This window comes from Lytechinus variegatus, chromosome 12 (genome assembly GCF_018143015.1).
Source record: "Lytechinus variegatus isolate NC3 chromosome 12, Lvar_3.0, whole genome shotgun sequence".
Classification (NCBI taxonomy): domain Eukaryota; kingdom Metazoa; phylum Echinodermata; class Echinoidea; order Temnopleuroida; family Toxopneustidae; genus Lytechinus; species Lytechinus variegatus.
The window spans coordinates 11,665,591-11,671,597 of record NC_054751.1 but is presented as its reverse complement, the minus strand read 5'-3'; positions in this window follow the sequence as shown (position 1 = coordinate 11,671,597).

Here is a 6,007-nt window from a genome sequence, read left to right as displayed (position 1 = left end):
GGACCTAGTTAATAAATCTTGACCATAAGGTTAATCAAGTATTACTGAACATCCTATGAGAGTTTCATGTCACATGACCAAGGTCAAAGGTTATTTAGGGTCAATGAACTTATGTTGGAGGAATCAACATCGAAATCTTAACCGGAGGTTGTTTTTTTTTAAATGTCATCATAACTTAGAAAATATAAGGACCTAGTTCATTAAACTTGGACATAAGGTTAATCAAATGTTGTTTGAAGGTTTGCATGGTGGCATGTACAATTGCTGATGTGGTTTACGGTACACCATGTGTGTACCGTAAACCACATCAGCAAAGGTTAATCAAGTATCACTGAACATCCTGCACGAGTTTCACATCACATGACCAAGGTCAAAGGTCATTTAGGGTCAGTTAAACTTGGACATAAAACTTGGACATAAGGTTAATCAAATGTTGTTTGAAGGTTTGCATGGTGGCATGTACAATTGCTGATGTGGTTTACGGTACACCATGTGTGTACCGTAAACCACATCAGCAAAGGTTAATCAAGTATCACTGAACATCCTGCACGAGTTCCACATCACATGACCAAGGTCAAAGGTCATTTAGGGTCAATGAACTTTGGCGGAATTGGGGATATCTGTTGAATTCCCATCATAACTTTGAAAGTTTATGGATCTGATTCATGAAACTTATTCATAATAGTAATCAAGCGTCACTGAACATTTTGTGCAAGTTTCAGGTCTCGTGATTAAGGTCAAAGGTCATTTAGGGTCAATGAACTTTGGCCGAATCGGGGGTATCTGTTGAATTACCATCATAACTTTGAAAGTTTATTGGTCTAGTACATTAAACTTGGACATTAGAGTAATCAAGTATCTCTGAACATCCTGTGCGCGTTTCAGGTCACATGACCAAGGTCAAAGGTCAATGAACTTTGGTCGAATTGTGTGTATCTGTTGAATTATCATCATAACTTTAAAAGTTTATGGATCTGATTCATGAAACTTGTACATAAGAGTAATCAAGTATCACTATTCACTGAACATCATGTGCGAGTTTCAGGTCACATGATCAAGGTCAAAGGTCATGTAAGGTCAATGAACTTTGGCCATGTTGGGGTTTTTTGTTGAATAACCATCATATCTCTGTAAGTTTATTGGTCTAGTTCATAAAAAGTGGACATAATAGTAACCATGTATCACTGAACATCTTGTGCGAGTTAGAGTAGTTTTCAAAGTCAGCACTGCTGTTATATTGAACTGCATGATGCAGGTGAGACGGCCAGAGGCATTCCACTTGTTATTGATTTTTCACTATATGAATATGAGGTTCATCGTTATTATTATGCAATGTTTTGACCAGGGGGAACCCCTATCTAAAATGAATATGCCGGGATTCTTTTTATTTTATCTGGGACCCACGTTACTTTCAAACTGCTGGCCGGCACTGGTGCATATTTCAATAATTACCTGAACTAAGTTAAACCTGTTGTTGTATGATGAATGTGTAATCATGTATGTATTCACAATAATTATGGTTTTCTGAGCCTATCCACTATTTCCCAGGTTGGTACTGATTGTTGGATTCATTATCTTGCACAGTATTTTTCCCATTTTCCCTGAAAAATGATGAAGGTATGTTGTTTTCCAAATATGACACTGCACTCATTCATTTCAAGGCCAAGTCCACCCATCGAAAGTTTGTTCATATGAATAGAGAAAAATCAAACAAACTGCACTGAAAATTTTATCGAATTCGGATGAATGCTTTGAGATTTTAAAATTTTCACTCAATATCAGAAAACAGTTATATGCACATTTAAGTCAGAATGTGACTTAGGGAACCAAGGATGTCATCCTCTTACTAATTCTTTTGTGTTGTATTATATGAAAATTTGAAATATATTATTTTTCCCTCTAATTTCCAATGTGATGCTTGTTTGATTTTTCTCTATTTATTAAAAACACCTCCGAGCCAGAGCCATTAACAGAGTTCGACCAACCCAGTTTCATTGGTTTACCAACTTGGCGGATAATGCTTTGTTAGGCAAGCCCATTTCAAAAGAAATTGTGCCATACATTTGGTAACCCATTCAAACCGGGTAGGTTGGCCGAACTCCTCTCTTTTACTGCTCCCTTTGGCTTGTTGTTTTATTGACTACTTTGCCCGTTGTGAAGTAGCGCCATCTACGGCTGATTATTGCAGCAATGCGAGAATTCGGGGATTCGGGGAATTATTATAGGGCACACATGAGTATTACAGACCCCCATTCACTCACGTGTTATATCATAGCTCAACAAAAAATCATCAAAAATCAATCCCTCGATAGATTTTGCTTTAATTCACTGACATTAGTCACAATTAACAGTACATTAAGACTTGATATGTTAATCAGGTACTTGACCAGCTCAATCAAAAGTTAAATGGCCTGAAATAAGACTAACCATAATTTCGGCCAGTTCATTGCCACAAAAACCAGAACTGCATTGTGGGTAATAATAATTAAAATGAAATACAAAAATGCAGTCTAGCCTCCCCAAACGCCTTAATTATGAAAGAGTATGAACGTAGCATTTTCTCTATCGTTTTTCTTTTGATATACAAACATTTAATCTATTTTTAATGAATTATTTTAATCAATAAAGTCATGTGATCTTTACTTACGCTGCCAGTCCGGCATGCTTTGCGCGCGGTTGAATTACTCTCATGTGCCCTATAGGAGGGATCCCGAGTTTTATTTTATCCACCTCGAAATTCATTTCTGAATCTCTCATTGAGGAGTGCTGAAAATTCGCCGATACACATGTGCTTCAAATGGAGAAATGCTTTAAATTGAGATAAAATTCACATTTCGGTCTAACGTTTAGGAGCATGTGTGGCATGTTGATCTGAAATGAATGTATCCTCAGATGTATCAACATTTACCTTATGATCAGGGGCGTCGATCCATTTTTCAGATTGGGGGGGGGCAAAATCATTAACGTTCCAAAGATGCTCGACCGTGTGTGTATATATCTATATATATATATATATGACTCATGAAACAGACACATATCTCATCAACAAATTAATGTGAGCGCGAAGCGCGAGCAGATTTTTTCAGTATACTGACAGGAAAAGCGTGCCTCTTTAGGAATGTTTGTAGTAACTCATGAGGAGGATACATATCTCACTACACAGATAGTACGAGTGCCGAGAGTGAGCTGAAATTTCTTTATATTCTTACCTGAAAACTTGATATTCTAAGCATTTTTGGTGCCAATGATTACGATTTGTATCTAAAAGAAGAATAGATGCGAGCGCGAAGAGCGAGCTGAAAATTTTGATATTTCGATCTGAAAAAATGACAGTTTAATGGACGTTTTTGATAAAGAACAAGAAAAGATGATTGCAAATCGAAGCAGGAGTTCTTTTGAGGCTTAGAATTGAAAACGGGACATTTACATTCACCTATTTAATCATGAAAAGTATGGGTTTTTTGCTACAGAAATGATGCGAGCGCGAAGAGCGATCTGAAAATTTTTGTATTCCAATCTGAAAAGCGGACATTGTGAGCACGATTTTAATAACGAACGAGTTGTGTATCTCCATCTCGCTTGCTGTTAATCTTTTTTTTTAATGCATATCTGGAATTATTGGGGGAAGCAAAATGATATTTTTGCCCCCCAAATATTTTCATTGGTGGGGCGATCGCCCCCCCCCCCCAGGATCGACGCCTCTGCTTATGATCATGTCTATATTTGCCTAACAAAAAAATATTTATTTTCATATGGATAGCCTACATGTTATCAAATTATAAATTTGCCCTGAACGTCTCTAAAAAAAATTGAAGTTGTTTAACCACAATATAGTCTATAGACCTAACGATTTTCTCAAGAAAATGTCAAAAGGAAGAAAAAGAAACGAAAAAAAATGTATGTATCTACCTTTTTTATTAGAGACACGAATGCTATAGTAATATATGTAATAATTTTCTTTTAAGGCATTAAATTTGGGGCCTCAAAAGATCCTCTTTATTCTGTTTCCTGGGATTTGCTATTATGTACAGCCGCGGAGCCGAGACGAGGTTAAGACGTGGCATAATCTTTGTTTGTCGTCATTGATCGTTTTCCACGCGTTTTTAAGTACTATCCATTGAATGATAATGGCGGTACCACCATGATCTGACCAGTGCCCAGCCAACATCAAGCTCTATTGTTAAACCAAGGATCTGTCCAGTGTTAGCTTCTCAATGCTATGCCGGGACGCTATGTTCACGAGGTCAAGTCATGTCTGAACGTCCTTTAAAAGTAGGACGCACGAATGACTGTAAGACCGGACCCAATTGATCGAAATGGGTCAGATCGACCATGGACTTGGGTCCTGGGTCCATGGATCGAACCACAAAGGAAATCAAGTTGATTTAGAGTTACATTATTCATATCACCTTTTCTTTCTTTTTTAGTAATATAACCAAAGAATTAATATTTGACAAAAATTAGCAAAAGGAGCTTTTACATTGTTCATTTCAAAGACAAAATTATGAAGAAACGGCACGTTTTTTTTTAAAATCATCTTTATTAAGAATTGTTACCCTTAATCGTTCGATATCATTCGGGGGGGGGGGTCAGAAACCACGGATTATGTGCAGCTATAGGCCCGGTAGAATTGTCTAAGAAAAAAAAACACATTTAATTAGATCTTGCATATGTGGTTAAAAAGAACTTTCATAAGATTATTTTAAGGTCTATCATATAATGCAGGTATACAAATTTTTTGCTATACTGGCCAATGACAACGGTTAAGTTCTCACGAACGTGAAGTTCATGAAGTTAGTAGTTGTCTGTATCTTCTTTTTCACAACTCTTGATTGATGATTGATATCAATCTTGAAAATCCAGCACCCTCTCCACCCCCCCCCCCCCTTTAATTGCGTCAGTCACACGCTAACTTGCACCACGTGGAATCCCTGATTCATAAAAAAAGGCCTCACCAGACAAACGCTAGACATCCAGGGGGTATTCCCTCGTGCGATAAATTTAGACCACGCGTACGACGCATGGTGCGTAGCTTCGTCGTTCTGTAACGAGAGTGACGTCACAATTCTTCTTTTCCTCCTCCTCATCCTCTTCCTCCTCCTCCTATTCCTCTTCTTCTTCCTCTTTTCTTCACTTTATGGTAAATTATGGTCGGTCTGCAGGCTTATTTTCGTTTTTTTTTAACAAAACAGTAGTTTGCGGTGCAAAGCGAACACAGAATCACATCCTAAGTAATAATTTTATTTTTTCAATTACAAATTTCGAATGTTTCATATTTCACATAATTATGTAAAACCTGGTCACAAAGGGGGGAGCAAGGCAGGGACTTGGGTCCTTAATATTTCCCATTTAATTCTCATTTATCACTCTTCTCTTGCTTTTCGTTGTTCCTTTTCGTTCATCTGGATTGGTACGGCATGGAGCTACTGCGGATAGGGTCAAGGGACTGGTATATTTTCTTGTAGGATCGACTTTATAAATGTTCGTCGGAAGAAAAACGCACAAATCGTCGATAATACAAATTGGAGATAACTAACCAAATATGAATGGAAGTGTCTGAACTACAAAAGTTGCTTTTCTTTAGGTCGCGTCGAAAAGGGGTCGAAATATATAGGACAGTGGGCGTGGCTTTTCGATGTCGACCCTCGCGAGAAGAGCATGCTTGATGCTATACATGTTTCTCAAAGCTGATTGGTCGTCCGTCTTCCGTCAGGGATCTAGTTAATCAAAGTGAGCTCCGTGATTGGACAACCAGTGGTATTCACGTGTAAGTTGTATCTCCTCGTCAAGACTGTTTCATTGTGAAATAGGGGTGGTTATCCTTCTCGATTGAACATGAATTTATTTCTTTTCTCAGCTATCGTTTTTGAAGGAGTCTTATTTTCAGTGAAATTTGATTTATATTGAGGCATATTTTGTTAGATTTCATTCTTCTTGACTTTACAATATTGTGTTTTCATATTACGAATTGATTAGTTCCCACAACGTACGGATCATCGATGCGTAC